The sequence below is a fragment of the Taudactylus pleione genome, unplaced genomic scaffold (genome assembly GCF_031769625.1).
Source record: "Taudactylus pleione unplaced genomic scaffold, aTauple2 ptg000030l, whole genome shotgun sequence".
In the NCBI taxonomy this organism is placed as follows: domain Eukaryota; kingdom Metazoa; phylum Chordata; class Amphibia; order Anura; family Myobatrachidae; genus Taudactylus; species Taudactylus pleione.
Genome location: NW_028284432.1, coordinates 2479105 through 2501230, shown reverse-complemented (window position 1 = coordinate 2501230; position 22126 = coordinate 2479105).

The following is a 22126-nucleotide window of genomic DNA, read 5'->3' as shown; positions in this document are numbered from 1 at the left end:
ATGGAATTGTCCTTGGGCCCTCCCACCCACCCTTATGTTGTATAAACAGGACATGCACACTTTAACAAACCAATCATTTCAGCTCCAGGGTCTGCCATACAACTGTGGCTGAAATGATTGGTTCGTTGGGCCCCCACAAAACAAGCTGGCAATTAATCTGTCCCTGCACAAACTGGCTCTACGGAGGCAAGATGTCATCCTCATCCTCCTCATCCACCGATTCCACACCCTCTTCAGTGTGTACATCCTCATCCTCACAGAGTATTAACTCGTCCCCACTGGAATCCACCACCACAGGTCCCTCTGTACGTTCTGGAGGCTGGTCTCCCTGGAAGAGCTGATAATTCATTTTGATGAACATCATCTTCTCCACATTCTGTGGAAGCAACCTCCTACGCCTTTCGCTGACAAGGTTCCCGGTTGCACTAAACACTCTTTCGGAGTACACACTGGAGGGGGGGCAACTCAGGTAAAATAGAGCCAGTTTGTACAGGGGCCTCCAAATTGTCTCTTTTTCCTGCCAGTACAGGTATGGACTGTCTGACATGCCTACTTGGATGCTGTCACCGATGTAATCCTCCACCATTCTGTCAATGGTGACAGTATCATATGCAGTGACAGTAGACATGTCAGAAATTGTTGCCAGGTCCTTCAGTCCGGACCAGATGTCCAAGCTTGGTCCTGCCTGCCCTGCATCACCGCCAGCGGGTTGCTTAGGATACCTAAGTTTTTTCCTGGCAGCCCCAGTTGCGGGAGAAAATGAAGGAGCTGCTGACGTGTCACGTTCCGCTTCAGCTGACAGTGTGTTCACCAGCAGGTCTTTGCACCTCTGCAGGCTTGTGTCGGCCAGAAAGAGAGACACCACATAGGCTTTAAACCTAGGATTGAGCACGGTGGCCAAAATGTAGTGGTCTGATTTCAACAGATTGACCACCCTGGAATCCTGGCAAAGCGAATGAAGGGCTTCATCCACAAGTCCCACATGCCGAGCGGAATCGCTCCGTCTTAGCTCCTCCTTCACTTTCTCCAGCTGCTTCTGCAAAAGCCTGATGAGGGGATTGACCTGACTCAAGCTGGCAGTGTCTGAACTGACTTCACGTGTGGCAAGTTCGAAGGGCTGGAGAACCTTGCACAATACGGAAATCATTCTCCACTGTGCTTGAGTCAGGTGCATACCCCCTCCTTTGCCTATGTCATAGGTGGATGTATAAGCTTGTATGGCCTTTTGCTGCTCCTCCATCCTCTGAAGCATATAGAGGGTTGAGTTCCACCGCGTCACAACCTCTTCCTTCAGGTGATGGCGGGGCAGGTTCAAGAGTGTTTGCTGGCGCTCCAGTCTTTGGCACGCAGTCGCTGAATGGCGAAAGTGGCCAGAATTTTTTCGTGACACCCAAAGCGTCTCCTGCACGCCCCTGTCGCTTTTCAGAAAATTCTGCACCACCAAGTTTATTGTGTGAGCAAAACATGGGACGTGCTGGAATTTGCCCAGATGTAATGCCCGCACAATATTGGTGGCGTTGTCAGAGATCACAAATCCCCAGGAGAGTCTAAGTGGGGTAAGCCACTGGGCGATGATTTCCCTCAGTTTCTCTAAGAGGTTGTCGGCGGTGTGCCTCTTACTGAAACCGGTGGTACACAGCGTAGCCTGCCTTGGATCGAGCTGGCGTTTCTGAGATGCTGCTACTGGTGACGCTGCTGTTGTTGCTGCGTAAGGTGATACATCTACCCAGTGGGCTGTCACAGTCATATAGTCCTTAGTCTGCCCTGTTCCACTTGTCCACATGTCTGTGGTTAAGTGGACATTGGCATGTTATTGTCTATGTCATGACTAGTGGCAGCAGCTTCAGCACTAGGAGGAAGTGGTTCTTGATCTTTCCCTATTTTATTTTTATCTGAGAAAGTTTGGTCCTCCATTTATGTTATATTGATATATACGTGCGGCTAAGGCGCACACAAACACAGAAAATAATTTTTTATTTTTGTTGGCGACTAGTGCACTTTGTGGGTTACACCACCCTTTAAGAAATGAGCCAGCCGGCCCTTTATTTATGGGACACAGGTGCACGCTTGGCACTACTTTGTTGATGCACGTGCGGCTACTGCGCACACAATTCGCAAACACAAAAAAAAAAATTTTTTTATTTTGTTTGGAGTGCCCTTTGGGAGTTACAGCACCCCATAATGGACAAGCCAGTTGGCCTTTTACTTATGGGACACAGGTGCACGCTTGGCGCTGCTCCTTTGTTAATGCACGTGCAGCCACAGTACACACAATTCACAAACATAGAAGAAAAAAATTATTTTGTTTGGAGTGCCCTTTGGGGGTTACAGCACCCTTTAGCTGTCAATCCAGCCGGCCCTTTATTTATGGGACACAGGCGCATGCTTGGCACTACTTTGTTGATGCACGTGCGGCTACTGCGCACACAATTCACAAACACAAAAAAATATATTTTTTCATTTTGTTTGGAGTGCCCTTTGGGGGTTACAGCACCCTTTAAAGGACAAGCCAGATGGCCTTTTACTTATGGGACAAAGGCGCACGCTTAGCGCTGCTCCTTTGTTGATGCACGTGCAGCCACAGTGCACACAATTCACAAACACAGAAAAAAAAAATTATTTTGTTTGGAGTGCCCTTTGGGGGTTACAGCACCCTTTAGCAGTCAATCCAGCTGGCCCTTTATTTATGGGACACAGGCGCACGCTTGGCACTACTTTGTTGATGCACGTGCAGCTACTGCGCACACAATTCGCAAACACAAAAATTTTTATTTTTTTATTTTGTTTGGAGTGTCCTTTGGGGGTTACAGCACCCCTTAATGGACAAGCCAGCCGGCCTTTTACTTATGGGACACAGGCGCATGCTTGGCGCTGCTCCTTTGTTAATGCACGTGCAGCCACAGTGCACACAATTCACAAACACAGAAAAAAAAAATTTATTTTGTTTGGAGTGCCCTTTGGGGGTTACAGCACCCTTTAGCTGTCAATCCAGCTGGCCCTTTATTTATGGGACACAGGCGCATGCTTGGCACTACTTTGTTGATGCACGTGCGGCTACTGCGCACACAATTCACAAACACAAAAAAATATATTTTTTCATTTTGTTTGGAGTGCCCTTTGGGGGTTACAGCACCCTTTAAAGGACAAGCCAGCCAGCCTTTTACTTATGGGACAAAGGCGCACGCTTAGCGCTGCTCCTTTGTTGATGCACGTGCAGCCACAGTGCACACAATTCACAAACACAGAAAAAAAAAATTATTTTGTTTGGAGTGCCCTTTGGGGGTTACAGCACCCTTTAGCAGTCAATCCAGCTGGCCCTTTATTTATGGGACACAGGCGCACGCTTGGCACTACTTTGTTGATGCACGTGCAGCTACTGCGCACACAATTCGCAAACACAAAAATTTTTATTTTTTTATTTTGTTTGGAGTGTCCTTTGGGGGTTACAGCACCCCTTAATGGACAAGCCAGCCGGCCTTTTACTTATGGGACACAGGCGCATGCTTGGCGCTGCTCCTTTGTTAATGCACGTGCAGCCACAGTGCACACAATTCACAAACACAGAAAAAAAAAAATTATTTTGTTTGGAGTGCCCTTTGGGGGTTACAGCACCCTTTAGCTGTCAATCCAGCTGGCCCTTTATTTATGGGACACAGGCGCATGCTTGGCACTACTTTGTTGATGCACGTGCGGCTACTGCGCACACAATTCACAAACACAAAAAAATATATTTTTTCATTTTGTTTGGAGTGCCCTTTGGGGGTTACAGCACCCTTTAAAGGACAAGCCAGCCAGCCTTTTACTTATGGGACAAAGGCGCACGCTTGGCGCTGCTCCATTGTTGATGCACGTGCAGCCACAGTGCACACAATTCACAAACACAGAAAAAAAAAAATATTTTGTTTGGAGTGCCCTTTGGGGGTTACAGCACCCTTTAGCAGTCAATCCAGCTGGCCCTTTATTTATGGGACACAGGCGCACGCTTGGCACTACTTTGTTGATATACGTGCAGCTACTGCGCACACAATTCGCAAACACAAAATTTTTTATTTTTTTATTTTGTTTGGAGTGCCCTTTGGGGGTTAGAGCACCCCTTAATGGACAAGCCAGTCGGCCTTTTACTTATGGGACACAGGCGCACGCTTGGCGCTGCTCCTTTGTTGATGCACGTGCAGCCACAGTGCACACAATTTACAAACACAGGAAAAAAAAATTATTTTGTTTGGAGTGCCCTTTGGGTGTTACAGCACCCTTTAGCGGTCAATCCAGCTGGCCCTTTATTTATGGGACACAGGCGCATGCTTGGCACTACTTTGTTGATGCACGTGCGGCTACTGCGCACACAATTCACAAACACAAAAAAATATATTTTTTAATTTTGTTTGGAGTGCCCTTTGGGGGTTACAGCACCCTTTAATGGACAAGCCAGCCGGCTTTTTACTTATGGGACACAGGCGCATGCTTGGCGCTGCTCCTTTGTTGATGCACGTGCAGCCACAGTGCACACAATTCACAAACACAGAATTTTTTTTTTACTTTGTTTGGAGTGCCCTTTGGGGGTTACAGCACCCTTTAGCGGTCAATCCAGCTGGCCGTTTATTTATGGGACACAGGCGCACGCTTGGCACTACTTTGTTGATGCACGTGCGGCTACTGCGCACACAATTCACAAACACAAAAATATATTTTTTTTTATTTTGTTTGGAGTGCCCTTTGGGGGTTACAGCACCCTTTAACGGACAAGCCAGCCAGCCTTTTACTTATGGGACAAAGGCGCACGCTTGGCGCTGCTCCTTTGTTGATGCACGTGCAGCCACAGTGCACACAATTCACAAACACAGAAAAAAAAAATTATTTTGTTTGGAGTGCCCTTTGGGGGTTACAGCACCCTTTAGCAGTCAATCCAGCTGGCCCTTTATTTATGGGACACAGGCGCATGCTTGGCACTACTTTGTTGATGCACGTGCAGCTTCTGCGCACACAATTCGCAAACACAAAATTTTTTATTTTTTTATTTTGTTTGGAGTGCCCTTTGGGGGTTACAGCACCCCTTAACGGACAAGCCAGCCGGCCTTTTACTTAAGGGACACAGGCGCATGCTTGGCGCTTCTCCTTTGTTGATGCACATGCAGCCACAGTGCACACAATTCACAAACACAGAAATTTTTTTTTACTTTGTTTGGAGTGCCCTTTGGGGGTTACAGCACCCTTTAGCGGTCAATCCAGCCGGCCGTTTATTTATGGGACACAGGCGCACGCTTGGCACTACTTTGTTGATGCACGTGCGGCTACTGCGCACACAATTCACAAACACAAAAATATATATTTTTTTATTTTGTTTGGAGTGCCCTTTGGGGGTTACAGCACCCTTTAACGGACAAGCCAGCCAGCCTTTTACTTATGGGACAAAGGCGCACGCTTGGCGCTGCTCCTTTGTTGATGCACGTGCAGCCACAGTGCACACAATTCACAAACACAGAAAAAAAAAATTATTTTGTTTGGAGTGCCCTTTGGGGGTTACAGCACCCTTTAGCAGTCAATCCAGCTGGCCCTTTATTTATGGGACACAGGCACATGCTTGGCACTACTTTGTTGATGCACGTGCAGCTACTGCGCACACAATTCGCAAACACAAAAATTTTTATTTTTTTATTTTGTTTGGAGTGCCCTTTGGGGGTTACAGCACCCCTTAACGGACAAGCCAGCCGGCCTTTTACTTATGGGACACAGGCGCATGCTTGGCGCTGCTCCTTTGTTGATGCACGTGCAGCCACAGTGCACACAATTCACAAACACAGAAAAAAAAAATTATTTTGTTTGGAGTGCCCTTTGGGTGTTACAGCACCCTTTAGCTGTCAATCCAGCTGGCCCTTTATTTATGGGACACAGGCGCATGCTTGGCACTACTTTGTTGATGCACGTGCGGCTACTGCGCACACAATTCACAAACACAAAAAAATATATTTTTTAATTTTGTTTGGAGTGCCCTTTGGGGGTTACAGCACCCTTTAAAGGACAAGCCAGCCGGCCTTTTACTTATGGGACACAGGCGCACGCTTGGCGCTGCTCCTTTGTTGATGCACGTGCAGCCACAGTGCACACAATTCACAAACACAGAAAAAATTGTTTTATTTTGTTTGGAGTGCCCTTTGGGGGTTACAGCAGTCTTTAGCGGTCAATCCAGCCGGTCCTTTATTTATGGGACACAGGCGCACGCTTGGCACTACTTTGTTGATGCACATGCAGCCACAGTGCACACAATTCACAAACACAGAAAAAATATTTTTTTTTTTGCACTTAGGGGAGCACCCCTGATGGACAGAGCACCCCCTGGACAACACTACAGCACCCCTTTAGGACTGGGACACTGCACAAGACTTTGGAGTGGACACAGCCCCTATGGACAACTGACTGCACAACACAGTCCAGCCAGCCCCTATGGACTTTGAAGGAGTGGACACAGCCCCTATGAACAAAAGCAGCACAGCGCAGCACAGCGCAGCACAGCACAACACTACACTGCACTACACTACACTACACTACACTACACAGCCCAGCCAGCCCTAACTCCCACCCTCCCTCTTCACTGTCCACAGCCGAGTGAGAAAATGGTGCCGACGAGGTTATACCTTATATAGGATCCAAAACCCGCAAGACCCGGAAGGCGGGATGATGACGTTTTGCCTCGATTTCAGATCCGAGTCAGGCGGGAAAAGTCGAGCCTGACTCGGATCGGCCTCGGGTCGGGGGGCCTCGGGGGGGTTCGGATTTTAGAAATCCGAACCCGCTCACCCCTAATATATATATATATATATATATATATATATAGATAGATAGATAGATAGATAGATATATTGTGACATGGACAGCATGCTTTCACATGAAGTTAATGTGGAGCAGCAGGTTGGTGCAGAGATGGAGCAATAATCAGCATTGTAATGAAATCCAGTCCAGGTTTTCCTGGGATCACATGTAAGCCACAAGCAAGGCTAATTAGCAGCACCTGTTATCTGTCTTTAAAGTTGTCAGTGCAAATCCACAATGATCCTGATGGCGAATTAGTCGCCCAGATTATAGGCCCGGGGATGACTAGTGTTCGGGATCCTGGACCTGAAGGTCCACTAAAAGAACTGTGTTGCTGTTTGGAAGATTCTGTGGACCTGCTGTAACATCTTGTGTGTGAACCCTGCACTGACCTGTATATCTGCCTGTGGCGAGAAAATAAACTTCTGTTGGATTTTACTCTGGTCTATGCAATTCTTATCACATTTGGTGCCTGAACAGGGACCTTGCTGGATACTACTATGCAGCAAGAGCTCGGATACAGTGACCGGATCCACCCACAGCGGCAGTGAGACGCATTGCAAGATGCTACCTGCTGCGCAGTGGCTTTGTGAGTCTGAGTCGCATTACCAACAACTGGGTAGTTGAGTGTGGCAGGCCAGCCATAAAATGGCAGTTATTCACTGTGATAATCTGTATATGTGCATATGCAAATTGTGCACAATATTAAACTGCTTAATTCCTGTGTATGGGACTGGGAGCCCAGGGAATGTAGTGCAGTTTTAAGGGAAGCCAGCTGTAATAGATTGCTGGGAATCTGGCTTGCAAGAGAGAGTTAATTATTTATCCACAAAGTGGAAAAGTAGTGTAATATGGAGCATGTTTGCTGAATTGACTGCAGGGCAGCAAACTCTGGCTGCAAACTCAAATACAGTTACTACATGCTGAATTTCAGGAAATAAGAAAAGCTGGGCAGGAGCGGACGGTGTTACAAAAGTTTACACCAACAGATGATATTGAGGCATTTTTTGTGCACCTTAGAATGCACTGCTGTTTGCTTAAAATGGCTAGAGGAGGAGTGGGCTGCCAGATTAGCTCCCTGTCTCACAGGGGAGACACAAAGAGCATATGTTGATTTAATAGTGTCTGAGGCCAGCTCCTATCCTCATCTGAAAGAGGCTATACTCTGCATGGTTGGGGTGACTGGCCCCAGTAAAGCCCAGGAGTTTTATGAGTGGTGGCTGAACCTGTTTGAGCCCCTAAAGTACAATTGACAAAACTATCCAGACTGAGTAAAGCCTGGTTGCAGCCAGATAAAAATTCTGCAAAGCATGTGGAGGAAAGTGTTGCTCTAGACCACACAATACGGGCATTAGAGCGAGTTGTACAACAAATGGGCTCTACAAGCTGATGCCCAAACATTTGAGGAGTTAGCGGTGGTAATTGAGCGGTACCTGACTCTTGGGAAATTGAATAAAGCCATGTACCCAAGCCTAGAACCCAGGTCTCAGTTGTTAAAGCAAACAACCCACCACCGGCTGTGTGTTTTGGTTGCGGCAAGCCTGATCATGTGCGCCGGGACTGCTCAAAGCAGGGCAAGCCAATGGACTGCAGTGCGGGAAAAACAAATCGACCCGTGCTCAGCATGGCTGCTGGAAGCATTTCCCTAGTGGAGACTACCTTGTTTTGTTTGATGATGCAAGTGGAAGGCCGGGAGATCTGGGCCTTAGTGGATACTGGCAGTGAATTAACTATCAACTCTGCTAACTTGGTTCCACCCGGGGGGGGGGTGATCACGTGCTACTCCCCGGTAAAGGTTATATATGTACATGGGGATGTAGAATAATGCCCCCGAGTGCACCTCCTGGTAGTGATAAAAGGGTGATCTCTGAAGGTGGTAGCCGTAGTAGCCGCCAGACCACCTTACCCATTGATCATAGGTCAGGATTTTCCGTTACTACAAGATTTGGTATCTTGGCATGATGACAGCAGATGGTCCATGTCAGAGGTGTCCCAAGAGCCAAGCACTGCAGTATCCCAAAGTTTGGTGGTTGTAACACCCTCCTTGGCCAGTGGGCAGCAGGAGGGGAGTGAGACCGAGGCACAGTGGATTCCCATCGGCAAGGAAGTGTATTTACAGGACTTTGGCCAAGACCAACAGAATGATGGGAACTTGATAAATGCATTTGAGAATGTTGTAGAAGTAAATGGTAAAGTAATTACATCTTTACCAACAGAAGGTTTACCATACTGCATTGAAAAATTATTTGTTATATCGTGTAACATATTTTCAGGGTAAGAAAGTAGACCAATTGTTGGTTCCCCGGAAACACGAGCAGTTGGTGTTGAGGGCGGCTCATACACACCTGTGGGGTGGCCATTTAGGGGAGGAGAAAACTCTCCAGAGTATTCAGTTAAGATTCTTTTGGCCAGGTATTCATGCAGCAGTAAAAAAATATTGTCAGGAATGTCCAGTGTGTCAGAAGACAGCACCCCGGCCAGGGTTTTGGGCATCTTTGGTTCCCCACCATGTAATTTCTGTACCTTTTTAGAGGTATGGATCTGATAGGGCCAGTGGTATAATATGCTCGTGGGCATCAATACATATTGGTGGTAGTAGATTATGCCACAAAGTACCCGGAGGCCATAACGCTACATAATATGAAATCAAGCACTATCACCTGGGAGTTATTGATGCTATATACCTATCTGGGAATACCAAAAAAGGTCCTGACGGATCAAGGTACCCCTTTTGTATCTAAATTAATGAAATATTTGTGCTGACTATTAAGGGTAGATAGGATTACCACCTCAGTTTATGTTTCAAACAAGAGGAAAGGCAGATTCCGCACAGAACCAAAATGTGAATAATTATATAATTCATAATTTGTTATGATGTTCAGATAAACCAACCATCCTATATCTCTCAAATATCATGATTTATGTTGTTGGTGGTGCTCCCAAAGCCTATAAATTGACAGGAATACCAGGTGCCGTAGGGTAACCCACACTGGAGGACAATTGGGACAGCACATGGGACAGTAATTGTATAATCAACGATTTGTACATAATAATAATATACCATAATTTTATGAACTGGAGATAGTACAATACCCATTCCATGTGTGTTATGTGGAATGCAGATTTCTTGTAATATTTTTGCCGCATAGCTTGGCTGTTATATGTAAACGCCCGAGTATTGTATTATTACAATTTTACTTTCAAAACACGGTCAATGTCCAGTTTGACCATATTGATCTAAGTATAAGGGTACCTCATTATTTTATGTGAACATAATAAAAGTTACATTTTAAATGTTTTTTTATATGATTCTTTATCCAAGTGTGCCCCAGCAAAGAGCCTTCTTCTTTCTGTGTATCATTACACCTCAGTTTATCACCTGCAAACAGATGGCCTAGTAGAACGCTTTAACCAGACCCTTAAACAGATGATATAGAGGGCGGTGTCACAAGAAAAGCGAGATTGGGATATACTCCTGCCCTATTTGATGTTTGCAGTTCGAGAGGTGCCCCAACCCTCCACAGGGTTCAGTCCCTTCAAACCCCTCTATGGGAGGCTACCTAGAGGGATTTTAGATGTGTTAAAGGAAGGGTGGGAGCAACACTGATTCCAAGATCCTAATATCGTTCAGTATGTGTCCCAATTGTATGGCCGGTTAAGGCAGATTGCGCCACTGCTCAATGAACATATGGACAGAGCTCAGCAGCATCAGAAACGCAATTACAATGTTACCACAGTCGACCAATCTTTCAAACCAGGAGACAAGGTACAGTACTAGTGCTTGTGCCTACTACTGAAAGCAAATTGTATGCTCAATGGCGAAGCCTTTATGAGATCATAGAGGTGGCGGGACCTGTAAACTACAGGGTACGACAGGAGGGTAGAAGGAATTTACCATGTAAACCTATTAAAACCCTGGAAAGAAAGCGCCAGTCAGCCCTCTTTAGTGGCAAAGAAAACCCCAGACTGTCAGGTACTCATTGAGGTCAAAAGAAAAAAGGAGAAGAGTCCGCACTAGTCAAGGATCTTATAGTGGTCAAAAAATAATTGGTAGATGATTGTAAGAACCAACATACAGGTTCATCACTTGGACAATCCTAGATAACCAATGGTTGGTGGTGCACCCCTAGACTTTGTGCAGAAAACATGAAGAGATACTTTTGCTCGAAGCAAAAGCAGAGGGAAAGACAAATAATGTCTGTATTGGGGCACTCTTGAATATGATATAATAGCCGTAATATGATGATATGAAAAAGAATATAAAACTTAACCTTTAATAAAGAACCTTAAAAGGAAAAAAAAAAAAAAGAGGGGAATCTGGAAATACACTGGATCTACAAATAAGTCAACAATTAACTAATCATCCTAGTCATGGAGTTAGTTAAGAAAAAAGAAACAAATCATAAAGATATGTCCAGTGAAATCCATAAAAATTGACATACACACTTAACACATATAAATATGTCATCTTAATCAAGATGAAAATAATCAAAATTGTGGTACTTAAAATATATAGACACAGATTCTAGTCACAGGGAAACATATATTGTGACACATATAATGACTCTGTTGCACCACAAATATAAAAATAAATAAATGAAAAGAGGTACACACTAATCTCATATAAGTTCAAATCATCTAATCGGAATGATGATAATCAAACTGGTGGTACATAAAAAATGTTTTTAACGAATTCTAGTCGCAAGAGAAACAATTATTATGACACATATAATGACTCTGTCGCACAACAAATATCAAAATATATCATAAGGTGAAAATATTACTGATGCGACCCTCAAAAGACAAATGATATAGGTCAATTTAAATGATAACACACAAAAAAAATAATATGTGATATGTAAAGTGCTGCGTATAGGGATCATACACAATATTGGAAAGATATTCAATAATTAATGTACTCTTGATCCATACAGTAATTTAAAAATAAATATTTGTGATCCCATTAACATATGTTGATAACCTGAACCAGAGGAAGAAAGTAAGACCTGGGATGAAATTACGCACATACACTTCTACTGTCACCTGTCTATATCAGACAGGGGATGAGAGAGTGTATGATGTGTTGGTCCCAGGTGAAGAGGATGGCAACGCTTATGCTTTCTGGGATATCTGAGTGTATCTCTCCTCTGATACAAAGTGCATTGCAGAGGGAGTGACAGAAAGGAAACCCAGATGAGAGAGCTTGTTAGAGGGATAGAAAAGATATGGAGATGTGTGCTATAATGGATCCAGTCTGCACCTGAAAATTTAATGGTCTCATAAATTGAGCTAATAGCTCATACTGGTAAAGAATAATTAATATTGTCACCAAAAATTAGGGCTATGTATATGTGCAACTGGTGCTGGGAAAATAAAGGGCACACATATTGGAAAAGACTGAGTAGATAAAGTCGTCTAGTGACAGATGTGTGATGTGGAGTAAGAGAGAAGGAAGTAAGTCCTGTGATCGTAAGGAGCGGGGCCCCCTCCAATATCTCCAGTCTATATCAAACGGAAGACGTGACGAGGGGTAACCGCCAGGGTCACAGGAGAAAAGGAAGTGGCGCCGCTGACAACAGAGATGTCAGCTGTGTCTCTACCCTGTTACTGTCGAGTATTGCAGGGGGAGTCACCTGCCGATGTCCTCAGTGTAGCGGCGCAGTGGAGAGACAGATAAGTACCTGAAGTCTGGAAGGTTAGGAGCAGCACAAGTGTGTGGAGGGCAGCATGCAGGTTACAAATGATAGGACACGCGTTTCGCCGGAGGGCTTGGTCACCGGATCGCTGGAGTATTGCCATGTCTCCTGTTTAAGCTCTTAAGTGACCAATCACCTTGCCATAAGTATGGAGTGACTGCACCAGCAGCCAATGAGATATAGGCAGGTTAATCAGCCTATGAGAATAAGGGGATGAGAAAGTATTATGACAGAAGGGAATTACCATATGTAAACAAACAGCGCTTCCTATACAGGGTTGTTCCAAAAACAAGCTATCTTTAGGTATATAGTACATAGATAGATAACACATAATCGTAGGAGGGTAGTGTGAGAGGATCATCATCCAAATGGAGAGTTGACCCATTGTATTAGAGGGAAAAAATATAGCTTTATATAGGAAAGATAATGAGGACATGGTATCGTTAAAAATGATAATACTAGGAGTATATATAATTATATATATATATAAATACAATTAAAAGAGGGAAATGAACTAAATATAACAATAAATCTGGTAGGAGTATAAAAATAAAGAAATTAATAGTGAATAATAAATATAGATAAAATATTAAATAAAGGAATTATGTGAAAAGTAAAACAAAGTAAACAATAAGGGAAAAAATAAAAAGTGAAAAAAATGAATAAAATATGTGAACCTAAGTGTGGATGGTGAGTGGAGAAGGAGCATTGAGAAGACTGTCAATGTGTGTTCCCTATGATATGGAGTTAAGTTGCTCAGAAGTGAGATGTGACTAAGTATTGACGGTTGTAAACGAAAGAAAAATTATAATTAAATATGTTGTGTAGTAGAGAGTAGTATGCGTGTGAAGGTATATCCAAAAATAAAAAAATATAGAAAAGTATTAAAAAAATAATATATAAAAAATAAAAATAAAAATGGAAAACAAAGTAAAATATAGACAAATGAGTAGAAAGGAAAAGTAGTGTGAAGAATGTGAACAGTGACTCCCATACCAAGAGATATAAGGAAAAGTCTTGAAATGATCAAGGACATGTGTGATCAGTCCATGATGAACACATTGTAATTAATGCTCCTATTAGGCTTGTAGTGTAGGGTAATGTGTATTAAGGTTAGTATAAAAGCACAAAACCAATATGTAAGGAGAAAAAAGGGTAGTGTGCGTGTATGGACAGAAGCTTCCATACCAAGAGATATAGGAGAACTTTCTTAAAAATGACCAAGGACGTATTCCTCAGTCCGTGATAAACACGCTATAATTGATGCTCTCATTCAAACCTCTAGGAACTTATGTTCCTATCTTGAAGATCCACTCACTCTCCTTCTTTTAGAGGGCCCTGCTGAGGTCACCACCTCTTAAACCCAATTTGATTTTCTCTAGACAGGACACTTTAAGGTCTTTTTCCTGTCCGGAGTGTTTGAGATGAAAGTGTCTCACCACTGACGTAAGTTGTTTCATTCTTTATAGGTCTATTTCAGCGTTACGTATATTACCTAGATGCTCGATAGTTCTGATTTTCAACATCCTCATGGTCATCCCGATATATTTAATATTGCAAGGACAAGTGATACAATAAATTACATTTGTGGTTTTACAATTGAAGAAATCTTTGATAATGTGTTTTTGGCCAAACTTATCTGTAATAGTCGTGATATTAAGTATATGTGGACATGTTTTACAGTTCCCACAAGGATGATTGCCCGTGGTGGAGGGGATTTTGTAGGGAGTCTGAATAAAATAACTCCTAACTAATTGATCTTTGAGATTGGGTGCCCTCCGCCAACTCATGTTGACTTTTTCTTCCAAACTTTTGGCTAAATCGTCATCTGTGAGAAGGATATGCCAGTGTTTTTGTACTATATCCCTTGCATCCTTCCAATTATTGCAGAAATCTCCAATAAACCTGATGATATTAGTATTTACTTTCTTAGGTTGCTGACCAAAGATAAGAGATTCTCTGTCAGTTCTCAGAACTTCATTCTTTGCTGTTTTTATCAGACGTTTGCTATATCCTCGTACTTGTAATCTCAGAGTTAGATCTTTACTCTGGACTTCAAAGGACTCTTCCTCTGAGCAGTTACGTCTTATTCTGAGGAATTCTCCTTTTGGGATGTTTTTCAACGTTGGAGGGAAATGGAAGCTGTTCCTATGTAATAAACTGTTAGTGGATGTTTCTTTCCTGTATATCTCCATACAGATTTCATTATTAGTTCCTCTGAAGATTCTGAGGTCCAAAAAGGCAATGCTGTGAGAACTGCAGTTGTATGTTAGTTTGAGATTCATATTGTTGTTATTCAGATGCGTGAAAAATCATCCAGTTCTTTCTGCGAACCATCCCAAATCAGCAGGATGTCGTCTATATAACGCATCCATAGTATTACATGTTGGGTATGGGTATCATTGCCATCTTGAAAGACATGTTCATGCTCCCACCAACCCAGGAAGAGGTTGGCATATGTGGGTGCACACGCTGCCCTCATAGCCGTCCCCCTCTGTTGGATGTGGAAGCGATTATTAAAAAGAAAATAATTATGATGTAACACAAAATCTAGAAGTACCAACAGGAATTCTTGAAAATCCCCTATACCTTCCATTGTCAGAAAATATCTGACAGCTTGTATCCCTATGTTGTGTATAATGGAAGTGTAGAGGGATTCAACATCCAAACTAACAAGGAGGTGTGTATCTTCCAATGTGACATCATGAATCTTTTTAAGTACATATGTTGTATCCCTGATGTATGATGGTAAACTGAGAACATGATGTCGTAAGTGTACATCAAGGAAACAACTTGCTTTTTCCAAAAGTCCTCCATTTCCTGATACTATTGGCCTACCAGGTGGATTGGTCAGATCTTTATGAACTTTAGGTAGGAGATAGAAGATCAGGGTTCTGGGATGGGAAATCCATAAGTAATCATATTCTGTTTTAGTAAATGTGCCATTGTAATAGGCCCCGTCAATGATTCTGAGGTACCTAATTTTGAAGTTATCAGTGGGATCAAAGAGGGTGTTTTGATAGCAAGAAACATCCTGAAGTTGTTTATTTGCTTCTTTAAGGTATAATTGTAACGGCCAAAGAACGATGTTACCACCCTTATTCGAAGGTTTTATCACTATATCCTTCCACTGTTCAATTTCTTTTATTGCTTTCTTTTGAAGTAAGCTGAGGTTACTTCCTGATTTATGATATTTTTGCTGTCTATAGAGATCATCAAAATCAAGTGATACAAGTTTCAGAAAGTCACCAACTTCTGGACATATGTTCTCTGATGGAAAGAATGTAGAACGTTTTTTATAGATAGGTCTCTGTTGTACTGAATGTGTATCAGAGTCCAGAGCTAATTCTTCCAATGCTTGGAGTGCCTCATGTTCAAGATGTGAAAATTCATCCCCATGCTTATTGTGGGGCATATATTCAGTGTCACTGCGTCTGGAATTGTGAAATTTGGTTAACAAAAGTTTCCTCCCAAAAAGTCTCAGATTAGTTTCCCATTTAAATCTATTAAAATGGTTAGTTGGAGAGAAGGATAATCCTTTGCTCAAAATTTCCATTTGCTGTACTGAGAACATGGTCAGATAAGTTGATGATTTTAAGTGAAGAGGCTGAGGTCTCTATCTCTTGTTGGTTCGTGTTGAGTATCGATTTGGTGAATTTGGTTCCTGTCTTTCGTTCCTTCCTGCCCCCCCGCCTCGTTTTGTATTTGCGGGGTGTCCACAGATACCCCTGGTTCCTCCTAAAAAAGTTGTAAAATGTAGAGAATTGTCACTTCTTTGAGTCATTGGACTTTGAACATGAAAATTATAATCACTGTGTTCTTCAGTATCTGATATTTCGGCCACAGAGGAAGTTGGAGTATTTTCTAAGGGGCCCGTATTTCTTCTCCCTTGTGATTTATTCCAACAAAAGATATTACCTACAGTAAAGTCTCGTCTGTCTCGAATAAATTTATTGCGTTTGCGTTTGATGATAGTTTTGTCGTATTCCTCTAGTTCTTTTTTGATTTTGATGAAACAGGTTTGAAAAGCAGAATTTTGTTCCCACTGTTCAAGTGTTAGACCCAGTTTATCAACTTCTTTCGTACACTCATCCAAGATTAGATTGTCATGTTTGATCAAAATACCCATTAGTTCATGGGAACACTTGAGTAAAGTATTCTCCCATTCTTTTTGTAGATCTTCCGTGCACAGCTCGAACGTTGGAAAAAGTTTTGGGCGCAAGCCTCTCGGAACAATTTTTTGTTTACAGTAATTCTCCAAGCTGATTAAGTCCCAATTAATTCTAGTTTGTCTTTGAAGAATACGTTTTAATTTAGAGACAGGGTAGAGACACAGCTGACATCTCTGTTGTCAGCGGCGCCACTTCCTTTTCTCCTGTGACCCTGGCGGTTACCCCTCGTCACGTCTCCTGTTTGATATAGACTGGAGATATTGGAGGGGGCCCCGCTCCTTACGATCACAGGACTTACTTCCTTCTCTCTTACTCCACATCACACATCTGTCACTAGACGACTTTATCTACTCAGTCTTTTCCAATATGTGTGCCCTTTATTTTCCCATAACCAGTTGCACATATACATAGCCCTAATTTTTGGTGACAATATTAATTATTCTTTACCAGTATGAGCTATTAGCTCAATTTATGAGACCATTAAATTTTCAGGTGCAAACTGGAACCATTATAGCACACATCTCCATATCTTTTCTATCCCTCTAACAAGCTCTCTCATCTGGGTTTCCTTTCTGTCACTCCCTCTGCAATGCACTTTGTATCAGAGGAGAGATACACTCAGATATCCCAGAAAGCAGAAGCGTTGCCATCCTCTTCACCTGGGACCAACGCATCATACACTCTCTCATCCCCTGTCTGATATAGACAGGTGACAGTAGAAGTGTATGTGCGTAATTTCATCCCAGGTCTTACTTTTTTCCTCTGGTTTAGGTTATCAACATATGTTAATGGGATCACAAATATTTATTTTCAAATTACTGTATGGATCAAGAGTACATTAATTACTGAATATCTTTCCAATATTGTGTATGATCCCTATACGCTGCACTTTACATATCACATATTATTTTTTTTGTGTGTTATCATTTAAATTGACCTATATCATTTGTCTTTTGAGGGTCGCATCAGTAATATTTTCGCCTTATGATATATTTTGATATTTGTTGTGCGACAGAGTCATTATATGTGTCATAATAATTGTTTCTCTTGCGACTAGAATGCGTTAAAAACATTTTTTATGTACCACCAGTTTGATTATCATCATTCCGATTAGATGATTTGAACTTATATGAGATTAGTGTGTACCTCTTTTCATTTATTTATTTTTATATTTGTGGTGCAACAGAGTCATTATATGTGTCACAATATATGTTTCCCTGTGACTAGAATCTGTGTCTATATATTTTAAGTACCACGATTTTGATTATTTTCATCTTGATTAAGATGACTTATATTTATATGTGTTAAGTGTGTATGTCAATTGTTATGGATTTCACTGGACATATCTTTATGATTTGTTCCTTTTTTCTTAACTAACTCCATGACTGGGATGATTAGTTAATTGTTGACTTATTTGTAGATCCAGTGTATTTCCAGATTCCCCTCTTTTTTTTTTTTTTCCTTTTAAGGTTCTTTATTAAAGGTTAAGTTTTATATTCTTTTTCATATCATCATATTACGGCTATTATATCATATTCAAGAGTGCCCCAATACAGACATTATTTGTCTTTCCCTCTGCTTTTGCTTCGAGCAAAAGTATCTCTTCACTCATTGAGGTCACCCTCAGTCATAGCCAGAAACAGGAAGTGGAGAGCTTAGTATCACGAAGCCAAGATGTATTCTCTGCTATTCCGGGAAAGACCCAAATCATACAGCATGATATTGTTACTCCTCCCGAGGTGATAATAAAGCAGAGACCCTATCTCATACATGCGGGAAAACGGGCAGCAGTAAAACGTGAGGTGGAGGAGATGCTGCACTTAGGGGTCATAGATGATTCAAACAGTGAATGGAATAACCCCATTGTCTTAGTGCCTAAGCCTTTTGGGGCTTTAAGATTCTGCAATGACTTTTTCAAGTTAAATAAAGTTTCTCAGTTTGATTCCTACCCTATGCCCTGGGTTGACGAGCTGGTGGAGAATCTAGCAAAAAGCCAGTATCTCACCACTCATTTGACAAAAGGGTATTGGCAAATTCCTTTGACTGAAGCTGCTAAAGCAAAAACAGCCTTCTCTTTCAGTACAAAATGCTGCCTTTTGGTTTGCATAAGAGCCCCAGCAACTTTCCAGAAGGTTATGAATAAGTTACTTCGGCCCCACAGGGAGGATGCAGCTGCATATTTAGACAACATCGTCATCTTTAGCTCTGACTGGGAGTCACACCTTCCATGGGTAGAGGCAGTGTTATAGTCTTTAAGGGCACATGGTTTTACCGCTAACCCTGAGAAATGTGCCATTGGAATGGTGGAGGCAAAATACTTGGGATATATCGTAGGCAGAAGGCAGGTTAAACCTCAGCCCAGTAAAGTGGAAGCAATCCTCACCTGGCAAAAACCAAATGTAAATCACAACTCAGAACATTCCTTGGTCTGGTAGGTTATTATTACTGCAGATTCATACGTGATTTTGCCACTAGGGCGGCTCCACTGACTGAGTGCCTTAAGAAACAATCCCCAGACCAGATGGAATACATATGAATTACCGCTGGACACAAGTCCGGCGGTTCAAATCCCAACAGCGGCAGGCCGACATGGCTGAAAATCCTTATTGTCCCCAGGTAGGTATCAACTAACCTAACCCTCCTAACCCTCCTTAGGAGTGCCTAACCATAACCTTCCCCCCAAGTGCCTAACCCTAATCCCCCCTCTAAGTGCCTAAACCTAACCCCCCCTTCCTCGCCGCCTAAACCTAAGTCCCCCGGGGGGGGGTGCCTAACCCTAAGTCCCACCCGGTGGTGCCTAACCCTAACCCTCCCTCCCCCTAGCCTAACCCTAACCTCCCGGGGGGATGCCTAACCCTAATTCCCCCCCCAGGAGCCCTAAACCTAAGCCTCCTCCCCTGGTGCAGCTGTCCGCAGCGCCGCCCGGACTCACCTCGATCGGGATGCTGGGCGCCGGTCTCCCGGCATTGGTAAAATAACAGGCGTGTAGAATTAGACGCCTGTCATTTAACCCTCGCAGGGATAAAGCAGTCGGGAAGCCGGCTGTCGGGCTTACGTCCGCTGGCTTCCCGATTGCATACTGACCAGATAATGTGGTCTAGGCCAGCAGAGACTGCTTGGCAGGATTTAAGGCAAGCCTTGCGTGTAGAGCCTGTTTTGCAATCGCCTGACTTTAAGAAGCAGTTTGTGTTGTAGACTGATGCCTCTGGGACAGGCTTAGGAGCCGTCCTTTCCCAGGAGGTAGATGGAGAGGAGAAACCTATACTCTATCTTAGCCAGAAATTGCTGCCCAGAGAATTCACGCACTCAACTGTGGAACAGGAGTGCTTGGCGATTAAGTGGGCTGTAGAGTCGCTAAAATATTATCTGTTGGGGCCGAGAATTTTGGCTAATCACAGATCATGCTTCCTTACAGTGGATGCACACAAATAAAGAGGTGAATGCCCAGGTGACCCGCTGGTTTTTGGCTTTACACCCATTCAAATTTGAGGTACAGCATCGACCAGAGAAACAGCACCTCAATGCTGATGACCTTTCCAGAAGGTTTGTGGGTCCCGAATCTCCAAGAAATTGTATGGTGAACTAGGGAAGGAAGAGGGGGTGCAAGGCGAGCTCTGGAAATAGGTAGAGGGTTGTGTTCCCGGTCAGATGACTCATATAGAGGTGGGCAAGGCAGGGAGCTCGACTGAAAAAGTTTTAGCTTCACCAGGATGGTTAAAGCTAAGGGGGAAGGAGTGTGACAGGGACAGCATGCTTTCGCATGAAGTTAATGTGGAGCAGCAGGTTTGTGCAGAGATGGAGCAATAAGCAGCATGGTAATGAGATCCAGTCCAGGTTTTCCTGGGATCACTTGTAAGTCACAAGCAAGGCTAATTAGCAGCACCTGTTATCTATCTTTAAAGTTGTGTTAGTGCAAATCCACCATGATCCTGGTGAATTAGTTGCCCAAGGTATAGGCCCGTGGGTGACTAGTGTTAGGGATCCTGGACCTGAGGGGCCACTAAAAGAACTGTGTTGCTGTATGGAAGATTCTGTTTACCTGCTGTAACATCTTGCATGTGAACACTGCACTGACCTGTATATCTGCCTGCGGTTAGAAAATAAACTTCTGTTGGATTATACTTTGGTCTATGTGATTCTTGTCACTATATATATATATATATATATATATATATATAAAACACAATGTGCACCGGCACTCCGGACCCCCCTAGAGGTAACTTGCTTTGGTGCCCTCTCTCTCTCTCTCTCTCTCTCTCTCTCTCTCTATATATTATATATATATATGTATCTCTATGTTGATCTGTGATGTTTTTAAGAATTATTTCAAAGATATTTTTTATTCACGGTTGTTGCAGGTTTGCCAAGGTTACATCGCCGTAGCCCGTCGGGTCACATGGGACGGAAGTGACGTTCTCTCCCGGAAGTGCCTGTACGGAGGTCTCGGGCGGCGCGGCTGTGGACATTGCTGATGGGAGATTTGATGTGGGGTAAGTGTATAAATGTGTTTGTTACACATTGCACTAGTTTTGTTATTGTCCTGAGGAAGGGGAGTACATCCCCGAAACGTTGACGAGGATAACAAAAACTTTTCACGTGTTTCACGAAGTTTACAGTCTCTTGAGTGCCGCTTTATTTGCTGAAGTATATATATATTCACAGTATATATATATATATATATATAATTATATATCCAGTGCTCCGGCACTCCGTAACTCAATGTGTATGGGCATCCACAGGCCCGCCAAGAGCAGTGGCGGGCCCGGGTAAAAGGGGGCATGGCCTAATCGCAGGAGGCATGGCCACGCTCCCTTCTGAAAGAAAAACTATTTTCAGCGCGGCGAAGTGGCGCCCCCCTCTCGGCGCCCTTGGGCATCCCATTGCCAATGTGTATGGGCATCCATTGCCCTAACTTGCTCAGGTGCCCTCCTCAGGGGTCAGCACCATCAAATTAACATTCCAAATATCCATGCGGCACTCGGAGACAAATAAATTCAATACCCTCACCAGAGGGATTTTATTGCAGGTCAACGTTTCGGGGTCTTTCACCCCTTCCTCAGGACAACATACGTATGTTGTCCTGAGGAAGGGGTGAAAGACCCCGAAACATTGACCCACAATAAAATCCCTCTGGTGAGGGTATTCAATTTGTCTCCGAGTGCCGCCTGGATATCTGGAATATATATATATATATATATATATATATATATATATATATATGTGTAAACGAGACAGCGGCACTCACAGGACTCCCAGTCACTTTATACCATCAGATACTTAAGACCTTATTGCCGATGTTTCAATCTCATTTATTTGTGATTTTCCTCAGGGATCTCGTGAATAAATGAGATTGAAACGTCGGCAATATGGTAAGTATCTGATGATTTAATGTGACTTGGAGTCCTGTGAGTGCTGCTGTCTTGCTTACATTTATATCTACGGAGGACACAATCC